Source organism: Erinaceus europaeus, chromosome 8, assembly GCF_950295315.1.
Source record: "Erinaceus europaeus chromosome 8, mEriEur2.1, whole genome shotgun sequence".
NCBI classification, from domain to species: Eukaryota; Metazoa; Chordata; class Mammalia; order Eulipotyphla; family Erinaceidae; genus Erinaceus; species Erinaceus europaeus.
The window spans coordinates 80372533-80394593 of record NC_080169.1 but is presented as its reverse complement, the minus strand read 5'-3'; the positions used below and the strand labels follow the sequence as shown (position 1 = coordinate 80394593).

The following is a 22061-nucleotide window of genomic DNA, read 5'->3' as shown; positions in this document are numbered from 1 at the left end:
AATTAGGGTGTAAAAGAAACTAAAATTATCACAACTTTTACTTTTATCTCCTTGTCTTCTTCCTGTTTCCAATAGTAATTATTTTTTTTACAAAACATGAGACTTTAGAGGTGGGGGGAACCTTTATACACATCTCAGACCTTTAGAAATTCACAGACAAGATTTCTCCTCCTTTGAGATGTCTTTGAAATGCAAAATTAGGAGAAACCTGAAAGGAAAATCATGCTTTTATATCAAACAGTTTCCTTTTGCCACCACTCAAAGGAGAAAATAAATACTATTTCCTCTCTCTCAAATATTAAACTTGACTACACGAGGAAGTAAACAGTCTTTCCAATTGTTTTATAAACTAATACATTTTGCACGAGTCTATAATTTAATTAAAAAGGGGTCTTTATTAACTTGTATGCATATTCATCCTCCAAATGGTATACTGAAAATTAATCATCTTATGTGAGAGGCAGACTAAAAGGGACAGATTCAGGGAAAGATGGACGCCTTCTCTTTTCCTGAGGCTGATATTTTTCCAGTGTGTCTGTGAGCAGAACTGGAATGTGGATTGTGGAGACAAAAGAAAACCCTAAGGACAAGAACAGTAGCTTCCAGCTGTAAACTCTCCTCCAGAGGCAAAATAACTCATGGCCAACACACACTGCTGGGGAACAAAGCTTCCTAGGAGGGCTGTAGATAAACACATATGTAAGATTAAAAGTAGATTGTGTGATGTTAGTGTTAGCCATTCTCTGGTAATCCGTGTTATCTTATATTATTTTTACACTACATATGTACAAGTCATTTATCATAGTATAAATGCCCTATAGCTTCAGAAAGTTAAGGGAAAAAAAATCTGATTGACTATATGTGGGTAAACCAGAAATCTGCACTTATCTGACAATCTGGTAAAATCAAATCCTAACTAGAACATAGGTCCTATATCAGTTATTTAGCAGTTTTAGTTCTCAGAAATTGGGAGGAACTTGATAGTGATGTATGGGCACTAGTATGATCAAAATCCTGGAATATTCCAGACCCTAAGCTTCACACATTCCAATATGACTTTGTCACACTGGTCTCTTTGTTCTGTGTGTTGATTGAGCATACAAAGAATTTCCACCCAGATGGACAGGAAGATATAGATTTGGGTATCTGGTTGCTTCTGTCACAAGATTTTGCAAACTAAATGCCAGTCTGATTTTAAACTTGATCTTTTTTTTTTTTTTTCATTTTAAAAAGTGTATATTGCATATTGCAACTCTAAGTTCTCAACACAAAAAGCTTCTCTTAAGAATATAAATTGGAGTCCAGTCTCGCCGCCGCCGTTCCTGCGCCGCCATCATGGGCACCAGCCGCGTGCAGCCCATCAAACTGGCCCGGGTCACCAAGGTGCTGGGCCAGACCAGCTCGCAGTGACAGTGCACGCAGGTGCGCGTGGAGTTCATGGACGACACCAGCCGCTCCATCATCCGCAACGTCAAGGGCCCTGTGCGGGAGGGCAACGTGCTCACGCTGCTGGAGTCGGAGCATTTGTATTGATCCTGGGCGCCTTTCTGTCTGATTGGGGGATCAGCTACCCACAGTGAAACCCACAGTGCACAAGGACCCAGGTTCAAGCCTAAAAATATCTTTAGAAAAATTGCGGAGTGGTCCAGGAGGTGGCCCGGTGGTAAAGCTTTGGACTCTGAAACGTGAGGTCCCGAGTTCGATCCCTGGCAGCACGTGTGCCAGAGTGATGTCTGGTTCTTTCTCTCTCCTATTATTTCTCAGAAATAAATAAAATCTTTTTTTTTTTTTAAAAAAAGAATATAAATTGGAGAAGTTGATTGTAAACCTTTCTATGATAACAGAACAGGACTTCAACACCACTTAGCCAACTGAAAATGCTTCAATCAAAAGTTGAAAAATGATGAGTTTTGGACAAACTGTGCAACAAGAAGGAATTGGTGCACTTATTGGAGAAAAATACTACTAACTACTATGTAAATCAAAGAAGACAAATGAAATCTAGTTTGAAAAAGTAACTGGTTTAATGGAATGTGGGGTCATGTGCTCAGGCTTGCTTATTCCAGTTTATTTTTCCTCATTCTAATCTTTGTGATTTACACCCTCTACACATATCTTGTCACTCAAGCTCAATTTCTTTCTCTATAATCAACCAGTGAGCTGCAAATATGTCAGAACTTCTAGAGAAGTCCCAAAGGAAGAAACTGAAGGTGTTATAAACAGACATCAAGACAGTAGTCTTCAAAGAACACCTCTATTATATGCACATTATTTTAAACTGAAAGTAGAGACATGGCAGGGAGACCAGTGTAATACCTTGTAACTTCTTGAATTCTTCTCTCCTTCCCCTTCTGCTCTTGCTGTACATGTGCAATCACCAACCTTCAGATAGTGATGTCTTTTTCCTTATCAGAAATCCCAGCTGTTCTCCAATGAAACTTATTTTGTTGTAATATTTGTTTTCTGGCAGAAATCCAACTTTCTTTCTTTTTTTTCTTTTTTGCCTCCAGGGTTATCACTGGAGCTCGGTGCAGGCACAAACCACTGTTCCTGGGAGCCATCCCCCCCATTTTATTTGGATAAAGCAAGGAAATAGGGAGGGGAGGTGGAGATAAGAGGGAGAGAGAAAGAAAGATAGACACCTACAAACCTGCTTCATTGCTTGTGAAGCTTTCCCCCTGCATGTGGGGAGTGGGTCTGGGACCTGATCCTTGTGCACCTCCTTGCACTTCATACTATTCCTTAACCTGGTGAGCCACCTGTGGAGAGATCTAACTTTCCATGACTAGTTTCCACCCTGGAACACTTCTCAACTATTAAAAAAGATGAAATCATGATTTCAGTGTCCACATGAAGGGACTCTGAGGCTGTGGTGCTTCATCTGTAGTTGGTGAGCTTTGCTAAGTTTGATAGTTGTAGATATTTGTTGTTTTGGTGAAGAATCTGTTCTATTCCCTGCTCCTCCATGGCCATGCCTCCCATAAGTCTCCATAGCAATTTTCAATAGATAAAAAAGTAACAATTTTTTTTTCCCTCCAGGGTTATTGCTGGGACTCGGTGCCTGCACCATGAAGCCACTGTTCCTGGAGGCTATTTTTTCCCCTTTTATTGCCCCCTTTTTTTTTTATCATTGTTGTGGTTATTATTGATGTCATTGTTGTTGCATAGGACAGAGAGAAATGGAGAGAGGAGGGGAAGACAGGGAGAGAGAAAGACACCTGCAGACCTGCTTCACCACCTGTGAGGCAACTCCCCTGTAGGTGGGAAGAGGGAGGGGGGCTGGGGCTGGAACCGGTTTCCTTATGCAGGTCCTTGGGCTTCACACCATGTGCGTTTAACCCGCTGTGTTACCGCCCCACCCCCAACAACAATTTTTTAAACCGATTTTGACAGCTAATTTCTTATTTAGACAGCAACTGCAATAATAGCCAAAGATACTAGTTCCCTATGCTTCTTGCATAGGGTGACAATGAAATAAAAGAATCCAGATAGATGACAGGATGTCTTTTTGCTTAGAGTCAGTGCCATATGCCAAATAAGCAGTTTTATTAACTTACACCTGTATCTTGTGGAGAGTGAAGTAAAAGTTTTGTATCTCATTAGAATTTAAGAAGTAAGGAGAAACTGTTTTTGCTTCTGTTTTCCTGATAGATAGGGAAACAAAGGAGAAAGGGCCTGGTAGCAGATCTCCCCAAACCCCCAAACGTGCTGAAGATTTTGTGTTGTGGGAGGATCATTTTTGCAAGACTGAGATCTGCTGCAGTTAACAAATACTTCCATTGCTTATGTGAAAATATGCAGGATTGGAGAGCACCATGTTAGAGCTATTTTTCCACTTTTAGTTTTTGTGACCATTCTGTGACCATTATATTTGTGTAATCCAATTGTTGAGCAACAGGAACTACCTGGAGGGTACCGCCCAGGAAATGGGATTGGTGACAGGTGTGGCCTGGAAAGTTGAAAATGGGGCTTGGATGTTATAAGCTAGACCTGTGGACATGCCTTGCTCTCTCTGCCCAGGTCAACATGTGAGTAGTAGCTCTCAGGGGCTTCTCTTCTCTCTTCTGTATTTCTCTTTCTACCTATGTGGGCCTCCCATCAAAATGTGAGTAGGGGACTTCTCTCTCTTTTATCTCTCTGCTTAGGTCACCATGTGAGTAAACTGCTTTTTGGGCTTTCTCTCTCTCTTCTCTCTTTTTCTCTCTCCATTGGGTTCCTGGCCCTAGATGAGTGCCCCATTGACATTTGAATAAAAGAGTTCTGGGGGCATCTCTCTCTCCATCTCTCTCTCTCTCTCCCTCTGTCTCTCTCTCTATTCCTCTCTCTCTTCTCTTTCTTGGCCTAACATGTGAATATTCTCAATTCTTCCCAAATAAAGTTTAAAATTCCTGAAAATTATACTGTCTGCTCAATTCTTTATTGAAATAATGCATGACAGACCATCTTCCCCCAATACACAATCATTAAAAGTTTGTGTAACTTTGTGTCCCCTTCTAGATGAAATCTTGGACTCAGGGAGACAAAACTAGCAGGCATGGCTGTAGGAGGCAGAGGTAACTTGAACTTGATACATTACTTAAAGAAAAACAGTGACTCAGCACTCTGTTTGCAATAAACAGTAAGATGCTAAAATTGAATTTACAAAAGAAAGGACATTCAACTCATACCCTCAACCAATTTCTGCACGTTCTTTGACTTCAGGGCAAACAACAGAACTTTATACCTATTATGAGCTTTGTTTTAGAAGGAAATGCTTGGTGGTCCAGGAGGTGGCGCAGTGGATAAACCATTGGATTCTCAACCATGAGGTTCAATCCCTGGCAGCACATGTACTGGAGTGATGTCTGGTTCTCTCTCTCTCTCTCTCTCTCTCTCTCTGTGTTTACCTTTCTCATTAATAAATAAATAAATTCTCAAAAAAAAAGAAAGGAAATGCTTGAAAACCCCATCAAGTAGGAGGCCAGGATCTATGAGGCCTGATAACCTAATGATCTTAACCCCCTATCTAATTTGCCCTAGAGCTCACCTTCTACTTTTGTAACTTTTCTTCTACCTGTTTATATATTTCCTGAGATAAAAGAATGGAAAAGGAAATCTGAGCAATTTCCCCACTTTCATTGCATTTTTGACTGTAATATAGAATCTTTCCCTTTCTTGCAAAAACTAGTGTGACAGGGTTTACTTTCTCACATATTGTGTAGTAGTAGGCCCACATCCAACTTCATTGTCAAAACTGTGATCTCTGGGATTGGGGAAGCAAATAACCAACCAATCCATTAACCAAAATCCCACTGCCCAAGGCTTATAGTTTACAGGATTTAATAGCTCCCCTTTCCTCAATTAGTTTTATTATTTATTTATTTATTTTTTAGCTTTGGTTGGATCAAATTTGTACTTAGAATAAGGGCCCTGGGTCCCAGACTGGACAGAAATGGTTCCCAAGGATGCAGTAGAAATTTATATGACTATGTATACTAACTGTATATTCATCAACTGCGTGTGTACACATTTCCCTTCAAAATATGCATGATATTATTCCTGGAAAACTCATATATACATATTGGCTGCCTCTTTGCTAATAAAGTCTTCCTTTTCTTTTTAATTATTCCTGGGACTTTTGAACAACACTTGTAATTTTGTTAATATAAACAAATGACTTTGACCTGAATAAGTTATTTCTCAAGGTTTAAAAAGACTAAGCAAGATGATTGTTCCAGTAAAAAGAGGTGAAATTAATAATCATTGGTTGCTTTGAATGCTAGTTCGAATAAATCACTTGCAGTCACATTATGAGGCCCATTTATTTGTTTTCTATCTTCATTCTTGTGCTCCCCTGTCTTTTTCTTTGCATGTTTACTCTGATTTGTAAAATAAACATTGACTGATAAGTGACAGAAGTCAGAAAGAACACAGTAAAAAAAAAAAAGAGGTTCTGGCTCTTTACCCTCTTGAGAATGAGTCTATTATGCAATAATTCCATACAGTCTTCTTGAGATGTCCTGTGTGACTAAGCTGCCAACTATACTTACTTTGACACTCTATTTACTTTGGCACTATAACCAGCTTGTAACCAGTGTGTCCCTTTCCTCTATTTCTGCCTCACTTCATCTCTCTTTAGTTTTACGTTTCTAAGACTGTCCTTTGGTCCTAATAAAATTTTAGCACTGTTTTCTAGGATATTTGGACTAAAGCTGTCACTTGTGTCAACTTTAAGATATTTATTATCAAAGATTTTCAACAAAAATTCAATGAATCCATTCTCTCATTACCTAGAGCTTTGACTTCTTTTCTTCCTTCCCCCCCCCCCCTTTTGTTGCCCTTGTTATCGTAGCCTTGTTGTGGTTATTATTGTTGTTGATGTCGTTCTTTGTTGGATAGGACAGAGAAAATGGAGACAGGAGGGGAAGACAGAGAGGGGGAGAGAAAGATAGACACCTGAGGACCTGCTTCACCGCCTGTAAAGCGACTCCCCTGCCTACTCCAGTCCTTGCACTTTGCGCCAAGTGCGCTTAACCGGCTGCACTACCGCCGGACCCCCTTCCTTCCTTTTTTTTAAAAAAAAATTATTTATTTATTTATTCATTCATTCATTCATTCATTCATTCATTCATTCATTCCCTTTTGTTGCCCTTGTTGTTTTATTGTTGTAGTTATTGGTGTCGTCGTTGTTGGATAGAGAGAAATGGAGAGAGGAGGGGAAGACAGGGGAGAGAAAGATAGACACCTGCAGACTTGTGAAGCGACTCCCTTGCAGGTGGGGAGCCGGGGGCTCCAATCAGGATCCTTAGGCCGGTCCTTCCACTTTGCGACTTCTTCCTTCTTTTTATTTATTTTCTGAAAGAGAAAATGGGAACATAGCACTGCTCCATCACATGCAATGCAAGTTATTCAATCCAGTGCCTTATGCACATGGAGGGAGGACATGCTTCACTGCTGAGCCACCTCCCTGACTCCGATTTTACAATTTCAGCACTTTTTCTATTTAAAAAAAAATTTTTTCGTGTGTGTGTGTGTGTGTGTGTGTGTGTGTGTACACAAGTGGGCTTCACCACTCCTGGCCTTACAGATAGAAAGAGATAGATAAAAGGGGGAAGGGAAAGATACCACACCCTTGAAACTTCTCTATTGCGGTGGGGGCCAGCTTAGAACTTGGTTTTCATGCATGGTAAAGGAGGCATCCTTCCAGGTGAGCTATCTCATCCTCCCAATTCCAGTATTCGACTTCAAAGTCCAGGCAGTATAACATAAACTTTTACATGCTTCCAAATATCTTTGCAGAGACAATGGACCTGTTTTTACATAAACACAAAGTCAAGGTTGTACCTAATAGTTATTTCCTTGACATTACCTATTAATAATAGAATACACATGATTGTCTTAAAAGCTTTTTTCCCCTGTTATGTTGTTTATTTTCCAAACCTAACATTGGTTGTTGTATCTCTTTACCTTCCTCACCCTAATTCTGTCCTTTTCTAATACTTTTAGTCGTGCTATTTACTTGCTGCAGAGACTATATCAATAAATTTATAGTGTTTTACATTCTAAATTCATCTACTTCCTTCTTTGTGGTATAATTTAACCTGTGTTCCTAACCCTCACATTTCCTATAAGCTGTAACTGGGAAGTAAGCTTTAAAACTTGATTAGATTTTGTTTTGACATGAACATTTCTTATGTGGGTTGGGTGTTTAGAGGATTTCAGATCAGGAAGTACACAAAGTATGGCATGCAATTTCTTTTGATATTTAACTTGGTTTGGGTAGTGACATCATCATTTCCAGTGCAAAAGTACTTATTTCACTTTTCATCTTAATTTCAGTCAATGACAACTGTTATCTGAATCTTTTATTTCATGAAGGATTATAAAATGGCAATTTTCTTTTTAAAATTTATTTTTATATTTATTATTTTTATTTATTGGATAGAGAAAGCCAGAAATCGAGAGGGAAGGAGGCTATAGAGAGGGAGAGAGAGACACCTGCAGCCCTGCTTCACCACTTGCTAAGCTTTCCTTCTGTAGGTGGGGACCGGGGGCTCAAACCTGGGTCCTTACACACTGTAACATGTACTCAACCATGTGCGCCACCACCTAGCCCCTTAAATAGCAATTATCCAATTCTAATTGTTCTTTAACATTTATTATAGAAAATGATTTCCCAGGGCCAGGCAGTGGCACACATGGTTAAGTGACCCAGGTCATAAGGACACAATGACAAGAACCCAGGTTCAAGCCCCTGGTCCTCACCTGAAGTGGGAAAACTTCACGAGTGGTGAAGTAGGGATGCCAGTATCTGTCTCTCCCTCTTTCCATTTCCCCTCTCAGTTTCTCTGTCTCTGCCCAATAATAAATAAATAAAAATATTTTTTTTTAAAAAAAGTAAATCATTTCCCTTCAACAAATGATTTCTTTTTCTAAAATGCGGTTTAAACAGGAAAGATAGCATAAATTCCAGTTTGTTTTAAATGAAATTTTTTAAAAATATTTTATTTATTTATTCCCTTTTGTTGCCCTTTTTTTTATTGTTGTAGTTATTATTATTGTTGTCGTCACTGTTGGGTAGGACAGAGAGAAATGGAGAGAGGAGGGGAAGACAGAGAGGAGGAGAGAAAGATAGACACCTGCAGACCTACTTCACCGCCTGTGAAGCGACTCCCCTGCAGGTGGGGAGCCGGGGTTCGAACTGGGATCCTTATGCCGGTCCTTGTGCTTTGCGCCACGTGCGCTTAACCCGCTGCGCTACAGCCCGACTCCCGAAAATTTTTAAGAAGAGATTTATGACCTAGTTATTTGAAATAGTGTCTACTGAATTGTTTTGGTTTTATTTCCTTATGTCTTCCTCCCTTTGAGCACCAGAGTTCCTTGGGAGGAGCCACACCTAGTAGAATGCACATATTGCCATGTGCAAGTATCCATCCAGGTTCAAGTTCCCAATCTGCACTTGCAGGGAAGTTGCTTCATGAGCTGTGAAAACATGCTATAAGTCTCTCTCTTTCTCTCCTTTTTTCTTTATCTTCTGTTTCAATTTCTTTATCTAAGAAATAGGAAAAACAAAACAAAGTAACAAATAAAAATGGCCACTAGGAGAGGTGGATTTGTCTTGCAGATACTGAGCCTTAGCAATAACTCTGTTGATAATAAATAAGATTTTGTGGATTTTGAAATTTGTTTTTATTATCTTTTTAAAGTCACTGTATTCAGGGGTTAATGATGTATAGTACAGCTGTTGACACCTGGGTATAGTTTTTCATCTCCCCATGAAAGATGTCTATAGAACACTCTCACTCCAAACTTACTTAGGTCCTTCTACTGTCAGGCACCAGGACCCCAATGCCCTCTTCAGCCCCTTCCTCCCCCAGCGTCGTTTACTTTGGTATAATACACCCCAATCAGTCCATTTCATTTTTCGTTCTTGTTTTGTAAGTTTCACCTATAAACAATCATCTGGTATTTATCTTTCTTGTTTTGGCTTATGTCACTTAACATTGCCTTCAAGTTCCATCCTAGATGAGGCAGAGATGATGTCATCATTTATAACATCTGAGTAGTATTCCGTTGTACATATATACGACAACTTTCTCAAACACTCATCTGTCATTGGCCATCTAGGTTGCTTTCTAAGTTGGGCTACTACAAATAATGTAGTTATGGACATAAAAATGGCTCTGGCCCTTAAGAGGGTGCTCCATTGTTTGTCCCCTTGCTTTAGGGGTACACGTTTGATGGAGACGTATTCAGGGTCTCAGTCAGACACATAATTTATTTCTCTCTGAGTAATCTTTGGGGTTAATGCATCACCCTGTCCTGCAGGGGGACAATGTGACAACACCCACCCAATCCTCACATGTTGTGCCTGTTAGTCTCTTTCTCTCAAATCTGGGGCAGTGTGTGTGTGTGTGTGTCGGGGGGGTGGCTAAGGTTTAACTCAGGAGCTTTGGCTACCTTTTGCTCTTTAACCCCATCTGTGCAGATGTGCAGATAGCTTACTAGGTCTAAGTCTCTTTAGGTACTGAGTTAGGCATTAAGTATACATTAAGTCTGGGGGCCAGGCAGTAGCACAGCAGGTTAAGTGCATATGGCGTAAAGCACAAGGACCGCTGTAAGGATCCTGGTTCGAGCCCCCAGCTCCCCACCTGCAGGGAGTTGCTTCACAGGCTGTGAAGCAGGTGTGCAGGTGTCTATCTTTCTCTCCCCATCTCTGTCTTCCCTTCTTCTCTCGATTTCTCTCTGTCCTATCCAACAACAATGACATTAACAACAACAATAATAACAACAATAATGATAAACAACAAGGGCAACAAAAAAAGAAAAAATAGCCTCCAGGAGTAGTGGATTCGTAGTGCAGGCACCGAGCCCCAGTGATAACCCTGGAGACAAAATTAAATAAATAAATAAATACAATAAGTCTAAAGTCATCAAATATCTAGTTGGAATGTGCTGCTGCAGAGTGCTTTGTTTACTTTGTAGAAATTCCCTGGGAGAAGAATTTCTGGTCCATTTCTAGCATTCTTATATTTATGGATTTTTATCTATTGAAATGGATATTCTAGCTATTCTATTGTTTTTTTTTTACCTAATTTTAAATGTTTTTTTAAATGTTTTAGTGTTTCATTTATTTATTCTTGTATAGAGACAGAGAGAAATTGAGAGAGGAAGATAGAGAGGGAGAAAGACAGAGAGACACCTGCAGCAGTGCTTCACCACTTGTGAAGTTTTCCCCCTGCAGGTCTGGACCAGGGGCTTGAACCTGGATGCTTTTGCACTGTAATGTGCACACTTAACCAAGTGTGCCACCACCTGGTCCCTTTACCTAATATTTATGATACATTTTATCTATTTGAGTTCTTAGGTTTTTATCTATTTTATATGCTAGGGTACTTAGGTCTTTATCTATTCAAGATATTTCAATATTATTTTTGATGCTTAAATTATCCCATTATTGACCAAAGTAATTCCTTGATTTAGGTTTTTGTGACTTTTTTTTTTATAGTAACAAAGAGGGTGAGAGAGAGAGAGAGAGAATGAAAGAGACCATAGCAACAAAGCTTCCTTCAAAACAGTGAGAGCCAGAATCAATCCTGTGTCATTAATGTTATCATCTAAGTCAGCTATTTTGCTGACCTGCAACTTTTTTTTCTTTCCTTTTTGTGGAGCTATAGGACTTTAGTATGTACTTTCACTGTTTTTGGATCACTTTTGATTATTATTATTATTATTTTCATTCAGAGAGAGACCGCAGCACTGGAACTTCCCCTGGGTCATCAACATGTTAAAGTACATACTCTTGCCTCCTCTGTGACCTTTTGATATACTCATGTGCTGTGAATAGTTGCCTTACATTGAAGCTTAAGATATTTCATGATCATCATGTGTATTTCCTGCCGCAGATCCTAAGTAAGACATTCCTCTGAGGTACACTGATTTCCTTAAATTAGACATTATATTTCAAAATCTGATAAATTAATTGTTGTTAAAATGAAAATATAGCTAAAATTTTAATTCAAGGCAGTAACTTTACAACCTAGCATTTATTTGAGCAATAAATAAAACTATAGTTGTTTTACTTTTATTTTAAGCTCACTTCTAAATAATTTAAAAAGAAATACACATGATTTATTATAAATATTTTAAAAATTGGGTTAATAACTTTATACCAACCTTCAATTTTTTCAGATACTATAGTTTATATTCAAATTTCTGGAGAGTTTGAAATGGGGGAATATAAATAAAATCTCTAATGTTTTCAAATGTATTAAAGTAAAAGTTTTAATTTCATCAGAGATCCTATAGAAAAGTCTTTGAATGGTCTGGGAGGTAGCACAGTGATAAAGCTTTGGACTCTCAAGCATGAGGCCCTGAGTTTGATCCCTGGCAGCACATGTGCCAGAGTGATGTCTGGTTCTTTCTCTCTTCTCCTGTATTTCTCATAAATAAATAAAATATTTTTTTAAAAATAATATATATATATATTTAAAAAAAAGAAAAAGAAAAAACTTTGAGGGTTCTAGCCCCTGGCTCCCCGCCTGTAGGGGAGTCGCTTCGCAAATGGTGAAGCAGGTCTGCAGGTGTCTATCTTTCTTCCTCTCCTCTCTCAATTTCTCTCTCGGGGCCAGGCAGTGGCACACCTGGTTAAGTGCACATATTACAGAAAAAGCTTTGAAGAAAAATCTCAAAAATGTGATGACTTTATATAAACTGACAAATTTGAATTTTAGCTTGGGATAAGTGATGTAATATAGTTTCCAGTGTTAGTTGACTCTGGTGAAGAGAACTATGGCATTCAAATAAACAAAATGAAAATACTGTTGGTAGCAATTTTCTTTTTCTTTCTTTCTTTCTTTTTTTTTTTTTTTTTTGTGCTGAAACCCAGGAGCAAACTAGGTAGTAATTTTCAAAGTGAAGTCTGAAGACCCCAAAATATAACTAAGATCTTTTTAGTAAGTTTGCGAAATCCTCCCCTTTTCAACTATGAATTTGTGCTAGTGTCATTTTTTTCCGTAATATATTAAGTACGGCAATATATCACAATAGAGCGAAAGCAAAAGCAGGATAATTTAGCTTTCCACTCAGATATTTGCACAAAATATAAAATAAATCACTTTAGTTATTAAGATTTTTTGTATTATCTTTTAGTATTTTATTTATATTTCATTTATTTATTTTGAATATGGACAGAAAGAAATTGAGTGGAAAGGGGGAGACAGAAGGAGGAAGAGAGCAAGAAGGAGGAACACCTGAAGCCCTGCTTTACCACACATAAAACTTCACCCCTCAGGTGGATATCAGGTGCTTGAACCAGAGTCCTTGCACATTATAATATGTACACTCAACTAAGTGTGCCATTGCCTGGTTCACCATTAAGTTTATTTAAAAAATATATTTATTTATTTTCCCTTTTGTGGCCCTTGTTGTTTTCATTGTTGCTATTGTTATCGATGTTGTTGTTGTTGGATAGGACAGAGAGAAATGGAGAGAGGAGGGGAAAATGGAGAGGGGAGAGAAAGACAGACACCTGCAGACCTGCTTCACCACCTGTGAAGGGACTCCCCTGCAGGTGGGGAGCCAGGGCTCGAACCAGGATCCTTATGCCAGTCCTTGCTTTGCACCATGTGAGCTTAACCGCTGTGGTATCGCCCAACTCCCAGTTTTTTTTTTAATGTAGTCATAATTCAAAATAGTCTTTACAGATAATTTGGCTTGCTTATTTTAAATGAATAAGAACATCTAATTTTTTGTTTTAATTAATTAATTAATTAATTTTTTCATTTTATTTTAGTGAAAGGAGAAGAAATACAGAGAGAAAGACACAGAAAGACTAGAGCGATATTCAGCTTTGATTGATGGTGATGCTAGGGATTAAACTGGAGCCCTCAGAACCTCAGGCATGAAAGTCTTTTGAACAACCATCAGGCTATCTCTCCAACCCTAGTTCTAATTTTTTAAAATTTCTTTATTGGGGAATTAATGTTTTACATTCAACAGTAAATACAATAGTTTGTACATGTATAACATTCCCCAGTTTCCCATATAACAATACAGCTCCCACCAGGTCCTCTGTCATCCTTCTTGGACCTGTATTCTCTCAACCCACCCACCCCAGAGTCTTTCACTTTGGTGCAATACACCAATTCCAGTTCAGGTTCTACTTGTCTTTTCTGATCTTGTTTTTCAACTTCTGCTTGAGAGCGAGGTCATCCCATATTCATCCTTCTGTTTCTGACTTATTTCACTTAACATGAATTTTTCAAGGTCCAGCCAAGAGCAGCTAAAAACGGTGAAGTCACCATTTTTTATAGCTGAGTAGTATTCCATTGTGTATACCACAACTTGCTCAGCCACTCATCTTTTGTTGGATGCCTGGGTTGCTTCCAGGTTTTGGCTATTACAAATTGTGCTGCCAAGAACATATGTGTACACTGATCTTTTTGGATGGATGTGTTGGGTTCCTTAGGATATATCCTCAGGAGAGGAATTGCAGGATCATAGGGTAGGTCCATTTCTAACCTTGAGAGAGTTCTCCAGACTGTTCTCCACAGAGATTGGACCAATTTACATTCCCACCAGCAGTGTAGGAAGATTCCTTTGACCCCACAACCTCTTTAGCATTTGCTGCTGTGACCTTTTCTGATGTATGACATTCTCACAGGAGTGAAGTGGTAGCTCATTGTTGTCTTTATTTGCATTTCTCTGACACTCAGAGACTTGGAGCATTTTTTCATGTGTTTCTTGGCCTTTTGGATCTCTTCTGTGGTGAATATTCTGTCCATGTCCTCCCCCATTTTTGGATGGGGTTATTTGTTGTCTTGTTGAGTTTGACAAGCTTTTTATATATTCTGGCTATTAAACTCGTCTGATGTATAGCATGTAAAGATCTTCTCCCATTCTGTGAGGGGTCTTTTGGTTTGGGTAGTGGTTTCTTTTGCTGTAAAGAAGCTTTTTAATTTGATGTAGTCTCATAGGTTTATACTTGCCTTAGTCTTCTTTGTAATTGGATTCATTTCATTGAAGATGTTTTTAAAATGTATGCGGAAAAGAGTTCTGCCAATATTTTCCTCTAAGTATCTGATAGTTTCTGGTCTAACATCCAAGTCCTTGATCCACTTGGAATTAACTTTTGTGTTTGGTGAAATACAGTGGTTCAGTTTTATTCTAATGCATGTTTCAACCCATTGTTTCCAACACCATTTGTTGAAGAGAACTAGTTCTAATTTTTAATACCACAGTTATAGATCCAGATTTGAATTCAAAATTTCTCTAACAGTTTGAAATAAAGGATGGAAGTGTAATTGCAAGTGTCTTATATGTATTCAAATAAGAATTGTAATTTGTTACCTATATAATATAGTAATTATGTAATCCACATAAACAAAAGTTTATATATATATATTTATTTTCCCTTTTGTTGCCCTTGTTGTTTTAGTTATTATTATTGTTGATGTCATCGCTGTTGGATAGGACAGAGAGAAATGGAGAGAGGAGGGGAAGACAGAGAGGGGGAGAGAACAACAGACATCTGCAGGCCTGCTTCACTGCCTGTGAAGGGACTCCCCTGCAGGTGGGGAGCCGGGGCTCGAACCAGGATCCTTCTGCTGGTCCTTGCGCTTTGTGCCACGTGCACTTAATCCACTGCCCTACCGCCTGACTCCCCCACAAACAAAAGTTTTTAATGTCCTCTTATTATTAAAAAAAAAAAGCATAAAAAGAGTTTGAGACCAAAAATTAAATTAAATAAAGAATTTTTGAGAACGTTTAATATTTACTTATATTTGTATAGATAGGGATAAATTGGAAATATAAATGTTAGACAACTTGTGAACTTTATTTAAACATAACTTTGTTTAAATATTTCCTTGAGTATCAGGCATGATATCTATCTATAATTTATGTATTTTAAGACTGTAGGATTTGGGAGCCAGGTGGGGTGGCACACCCAGTTAAGCAAACATAGTACTATGAGCAAGCAGTAGTGCAAGGACCTGTATTTGGAGCACATGCTCCCCACCTGCAGTGGGACAGCATCACAAGTGGTGAAGCGGGTTTGCAGGCATCTTTCTCTCTCCCCCACTTCTCTCAGTTTCTTTCTGTCCTATCAAATAAAACAGAAAAAAAAAAGGATTATAGTATTCATTTTTTTTCCTGGTAACATTAATGCCATATAGGTTGCTGTTCCAATGACCACTTATTGCATTTCTCTTCTTTCTTCCTTCCTTTCTCTCTCTCTTTCTTTCTCTCTTTCTTTCTTTCTTTCTTTCTTTCTTTCTTTCTTTCTTTCTTTCTTTCTTTCTCTCTTTTGCCAGAGCACTGCTTAGCTCCAGTTTATGCTGGTGATGATTGGGTGGAGATAGGGGATTGAACCTGGGACTTCGAAGCCTCAAGCATGAGAATCTTTTGCATAACCATTATGCTATCTGCCCCTCCCCCATATTGCCTTTCAATGCCAAATATTCAGTTTAAAAATTTATTGATGAATTAAAAAAAATAGTGTTCTAAGGATTTATGAAAGTTTCTTCTTCTTTTTTTTTTTTTAATAGACTATTTTAAATCAGTTTTAGGTTTAGAGCAAAGCTGAACAGAACTTATGCAATATTTTCACATAGTCCAACCAGACACTTGCACAGACTCCCTAGAATAGTAACATCACAGCACTGATATGGTACATTTGTTACAAAGAATGGACTTGATGTGTACATTATTATCACCTAGTCTACAGTTTACATTAGGGTTCACTTTTTGTGCTGTACATTCTATTTGATGTATTAAATATATAATGACATGTATCACTCTGACAGTATCATGCAGAGTATTCTCACTGACTTAAACATCTTGTGCTTCATTTACTCTTCTCTTCCTCCCCATTAACTCTTGGTTGCCACTGCTTTTATTGTCTGCTTTTATTGTTGCCACTGCTTTTATTGTCTGCTTTTATTGTTTTATAAGACTGGACTTCTCCAGAATATCATGTTGAAATTATATAGTATGCAACCTTTGTAAATCACTTTAGCTTCTTTCCAAGTGCATTTGATAAGTCAGTGGTAAATTCAGGTCAGATTTAGCAATATCTTTCTCCTCCTCCTCCTTCCTTTTTTTCATTATTTTCCTTTCTTTTTGTCTTTTCTTACTCCATCTTTCCCCTTTCTCCCTTCCTTCCTCCCCTCCTTCTTTCCTTCCTTCCTTTCTTTTTCTTTCTCTTTCTTTTTCAGAAGAGACCTTGCACAATTTTACTGTTCACTGGAAATTTACCCCCCCCCCTTTTAAATTTCAGATAGAAGAGTGAGAAAGAAAGAGAGAGGATACCAAGACATTCCTCCACTACTCCACTATTCATGGAGCTTCCCTTGTACTGTGCATAATACTTTCATGAAGTGCAAGGGGTTCAAACCTAGGACCCTGGGCATGACAAAGTGGGGGCTTTACCAGGTAGCCAGTTTTCCAGTCTCAGACTTTACAACCCTTTTGCATATTTACTTTCTATTATAATAAAATGACACACCCTTGCATTTGTTGCTTACCCATGAACATTCTTTTATTTATTATTATTATTATTATTATTATTATTAGTAGTAGTAGTAGTAGTAGTAGTAGTAGTAGTAGTAGTAGTAGTGATATAGTAATGATTGACAATATTGTGGGATAAGGGGGGTACAACTCCATACAATTCCTACCACTAGAGTTCCATATCCCATCCTCTCCACTGGAAGTTTCCCTATTCCTTATCCCTTTGGGAGTACAGACCAAAAATCTTTATGGAGTGCAGAAGGTGATAAGTCTGGCTTCTGTAATTGCTTCTCTGCTGGACATGGGCATTGGCAGGTTCATCTATACTCCCAACCTATTTATATCTTTCCCTAGTGGGGTAGGACTTTGTAGAGGTGGGGTTCCAGGACACATTGGTGAAGTTGTCTGTCTAGGGAAGTCAGGTTGGCATCATGATAGCATCTGCAACTTGGTGACTGAAAAGCATTTGCTCTGCATCTCATATAGAGCAGAATTGTTTAATAATCAGGAACCTAAAAGTAATAATATAGAAGCTGAAACTAAGGGTCTTCATGTTGGAAGAAGCTTGGAAGTCTATTTTCGGTATAGTCAAGGGGTCATGACTACTAATTTTTGCCTTAGCTTGGTAACATGCAGGTGGGCTAGCGATATTTTCTGGGAAGATTATGTCAGAGTTGAGTTCTAGGTCTAGAAAGCTGGATCAGGGCAGAAAGTAGTTCCCAAATATAGGAAAACTATATAAACACTGTGAACCTCATCAATCTGACCTAGGGCCCATGCCTATTCATATTTTATCCATGCACATTCTATTCTAGACTTTCAGTTCCCAGTGGCTAAGAATTCAATTTGGAGAACCAATAGAACCCAGTCTTTTTTACAAATAGGTTCCCACTGCTATTTGGTGAGGATATCTTATCAGCTAAGTGTTTTGAAAACCCTTAAGCAGTGTCAGACAAGAGGGTATCATACAATTATTTCAGTCACAAATAATAAAATTAACAAAAATGAAACATATTGTTGATGCATTGCATCCGGGGTTGGGGGGAGGGTTCAGTTCTTAGAAGACAGAAGAGGACCTAGCAGGGTTTCAATTGTTATATGGAAAACTGATAAATGTTATGTGTGTATATACTACTGTATTTTACTTTACTGTTGACTGTAAACCATTAATTCCCTAATGAAGAAATTAAGAAAAAAATATGGAACATATTCTCTTTACAAGAGAACACTTTTGGGGTTTTGTGCTAGCATATGTTATAAGAGAACATTTGGTTTAGAAAAGAGTGTCTGGGTATTCTAGTTAGCATGCATATATTTCTGATAATTTCTTGAACCTTTAGCTTTAGTTTTAAATGCACAATACCAGAGCCTTTGATATTTACAGTTGTCTTTAGGGATTTGAAAATGCACAGAATTACTTTGTCAATATTCAAAAAAGTTATACATATATAACAATGGATATAATTCAGAGAGGAGTGAAAAAATATAATGTATTTAGTTTGCTAGTTTTAAGTTTCGCTTTCTTTGTAGGTTGTAATGAGTGTTAGAGGATTTTGTACCATTTGAGACAAGAGCTTAGTTATGAAATTCTAGCGTTTCCTAGGGAAACCACCTGTTCAAGATTATTCCTTTTCGCTTGTGTGGAGGCAGCACAATTTAAGTTTTCCTGCTTAATAGGAAAACAAAAAAGAACAACCCACAACCAGGAGGCGTGCAGAGAGCAGAGGATAAGGCTGAGCACAGGTAGGACTTGTCACTCTTTGGAAATGTGCGCTCAAAGTCATTGCTGGAATCACTTTCCTGACCCGCAAAATAAGAGAAAGAGTTGAAAATCCCCATTTCCAGAGTCTCAGTTCCTAAGTTTCTCTAGGCATTTCCCGTGGTGCTGGTCTGAAAGTGCTTGGTCACTGCATACTGAAGGAGTACAATTTCTGATCCTCTGCACATCCAGTACGGGTTTTGGGTGCAACCGAGCAGGCGTGGAATTAGGAGGGGCAGGGGCGAGGCTGCAGGCATGTTTTTCCGTCCAGGGGGCGGAGCTTCGGGCCTCCCGCGCACACGGGGGTCGGGGCGGAGCTTGTGCCGGTGGTGGGCGGGGCCTACGTGGGTTTTGGGGGTGGGGGGGCAAGTGGGGGACTTCCCTGGGTGAGCGGCTCTTCGGGTGCGGAGGGCGGATACCCGTGGCGGGCGGGCAGGTGGGAGGAACCGTGGAGCTGGGATGGGAGGCGGGCGGACGCTGGGTCGCGAGCAGTGGTTGTCTCCTGGGTTTGGGACCTTTCCCGGGCACCCCCCCACCTCCCCGAGGGGGCCCGTGGTTGTTGGGAGGTGGAGGGTTGCTCGGCCGGCGGCCGGCGGCGGTGGTGGCGAGCTTGTGTGCGTGCTCGTGTCTGACCTCCCCCTCCACCTCCGGGTGAGCTCGGGTAGCAAAGGGGCACTTAGGGACTATCGCCCGGGGCTGACAATCCCTGGCCTCGGAGCCCACGTGCCTTGTCCCTTCCCAAGGACGTGATGGGGCGCCCGGGGAATCTGAAAGTGTGGGTTTGCTGAGGTTCAAACGTCAGGATTTTAAAGCACGTGTCTCATTTTTTTTTTTTTACTTTTAGGTTATATATATATATATATTTATATATATTGCCAAAATTGGGCGAGGGTACAAAATAACCATTTACCCCTTCTCACCGAAGAAGAACGGGAGAAAGGGTAAGTAAGGAATGATCAGGGGTGAGAGGTGAGGGAAACCAAGGGAAACCGGAAAATCTGACTCCAGAACTGCCTCTGGGGGAACGTGGAGCCCAAATCGGACATTTTCCTCAGGAACCCAAGACCCACATTCAAAGGCCACAGGCCTCAAACCAAGAATGGCTCCACGTTTGTTAGAAGGTAGCCTTGACTGGGAGTTTGACAGATTGGTGTGGATTTTCTTTTAAGCCACTAGATGTGACAGAACTCTGTCATTACCTTTCATCTCCTTTACTTGTAAAGTTGATCCTGTAGTAGTCAGACAGAGGTTTATTATTTTCTGAACTAGCTTTCTTTCATCCCTGAAACTGATATTAAAGAATCATAATTCTTGAGAGTGAACAGACATTCCAAGGATCTTGGCTAGGACCCCAAAACATAAAGTTAATAGCAATATCACAAGTACTCAAGTTCTTTTGGAATTTTCCCTCAAATTAATAAATGAAGGTATTTTGAAGGGGGTGGAAATTACCAGATTTTTTTCCTCTGGACTTTCATTTTCGTACTCTCCACCAACGAGGTAACCAACAGTTACCTGAACAGTTGCCAATCAGAACTTTGAAGGTTTACTGCGATTTTCAGTGTGGTCCTTCTCATTTGTTCTTCTCTGGTGCTTTCCTATTGCTTCTCACTCTTCCTTGCTCTTGGTGTTGGTGAAATGAAACACTGCGTCTCTGGGAAGGTTGAGACTATGTTGTGTATCATATATATAACATATGAACAAAGTTTTCAGTTAGCTGAAATTGGGGTTAACCACAAGTAAGAATGTAGCAGACCACATTTTTGGATACTTAGAGAGGAAAAATAGAATTGCCTTCTATGGCAGTCTTGACATTGGTTGCTTGTTACATGTACTTCTTGTTTGCTCAAGTGGCAAGTGATTTACTTTCTGCATTTATACAACTAATAATTTACTTTTGCAGAAAGTAGTTTTTATTGATGGTGGTAGATTCATTCATTGAGTTCATGGATGCATATCTTACTCCTTTTAATTTTTTAAAAATTATCTTTATTTCTTTATTTTATAGAAACAAATCAGAAGTCAAGGGGAAGGGGGAGATAGAGAGGGAGACAGAGAGATGCCTGCAGACCTTCTTCACCACTCACAAAGCTTTCCTCTATAGGTTCAGTCTGGGGTACTGAACCAGTTTCTTGCACATTGTAACATGTGGCTAACCCAGGTACCAAGTGTATTTATTTCTGCTGAAGTGCTGAACACTTTGATACAAACAGCATGGTGAGACTGTGTTGGAGATGGCCATTGCTGACCAGGCATTTCATTAGTTTTTTCTTTTCCTTCTTTTTTTCTTTAATTAGTGATTTAATAATGATTGACAAAACTATGGGATGCAATTCCATACACTTCTCACCACCAGAATTTCATATACTCATCCCTCCATGGGAAAGGTCCCTAGTCTTTTCCATTTTCACCACCAAATGCCTGTCCCCCTCCAAAAAAAAAAATGGTAAAGATATACATCTACCCTCACCCTCCACTTTGGTGCAATACTTCCAGCTCAGTTAGATTCAGCTTTGAGTTTCCCTTTCTGTTCTTTCTCAACTTATGTTTATGAATGGGATCATCCCAGACTCATCTTTGTCTTTCTGACTTATCTTACTTAACATAATTCCTTCTAGTTCCATCCAAGATCGATAAGAGAAGGTGGGTTCATTATTTTTAAGAGCTGAGTAGTATTCCATTATGTATATATACCACAACTTTCTCAGCCGTTCATCTGTTGCTGGAAAGGTCCCTGGTCTTTATCCCTCTGGGAACATGGACCAAAGATTTTTATGGGGTGCAGAAAGTGGGCAGTCTGGCTTCTGTAATTTCTTCTCTGCTGGACATGGGCATTGATGGTCAGTCCATACCTCAGCCTGTGTCTGTCTCTCCCAGTTGGGGTAGATCTCTGTTGAGGTGGGGTTCCATTGGTGAAGTTGTCTGCCCAGGGAAGTCATGTTGGTGTCATGGTAGCATCTGCAATTTGGTGGCTGAAGAGCACTAAGACATAAAACAGAACAAATTGTTTAATAATCAGGAATCTAAAGGTAAAAATACAGTAGATGAGATTTGGGGTCTATATGTTGGAAGAAACTAGGAAGTCTATTTTAGGTATATTCGAAGGGGCCCAAGACTTTACTAATTTTTGCCTGAGCCCAATAGCTAACATGCAGGTGGACTAAGAGTATTGTCTAGGATAGTGTCAGAGTTAGGACTAGGACTAGAAAGCTGGATCAGGGTAGAGAGTAGATCCCAAATATGGGAACATTATATAAATATTGTTAACTGTAAACTCCATTGATCTGATCTAGGGTTCATATCTATTCAT

General features: G+C 39.3%; 1 protein-coding gene across 3 annotated transcripts in view; it reads left to right on the top strand.

Annotated features, from left to right (window-relative positions):
• Positions 1–19130: 19130 nt before the first annotated feature.
• Positions 19131–22061, top strand: part of IMMP2L (inner mitochondrial membrane peptidase subunit 2) — a 777851-nt gene continuing 774920 nt past the window's right edge. Inside the window, exon 1 of one of the 3 annotated variants that reach the window (XM_060196428.1) lies at positions 19131–19153. The gene's annotated coding sequence lies outside the window, so the exon portion shown is untranslated. Of the gene's footprint in view, positions 19154–19426; positions 19693–22061 lie in introns of those variants that run through there. The other 2 variants (XM_060196427.1, XM_007516133.3) reach the window with 2 other exon arrangements.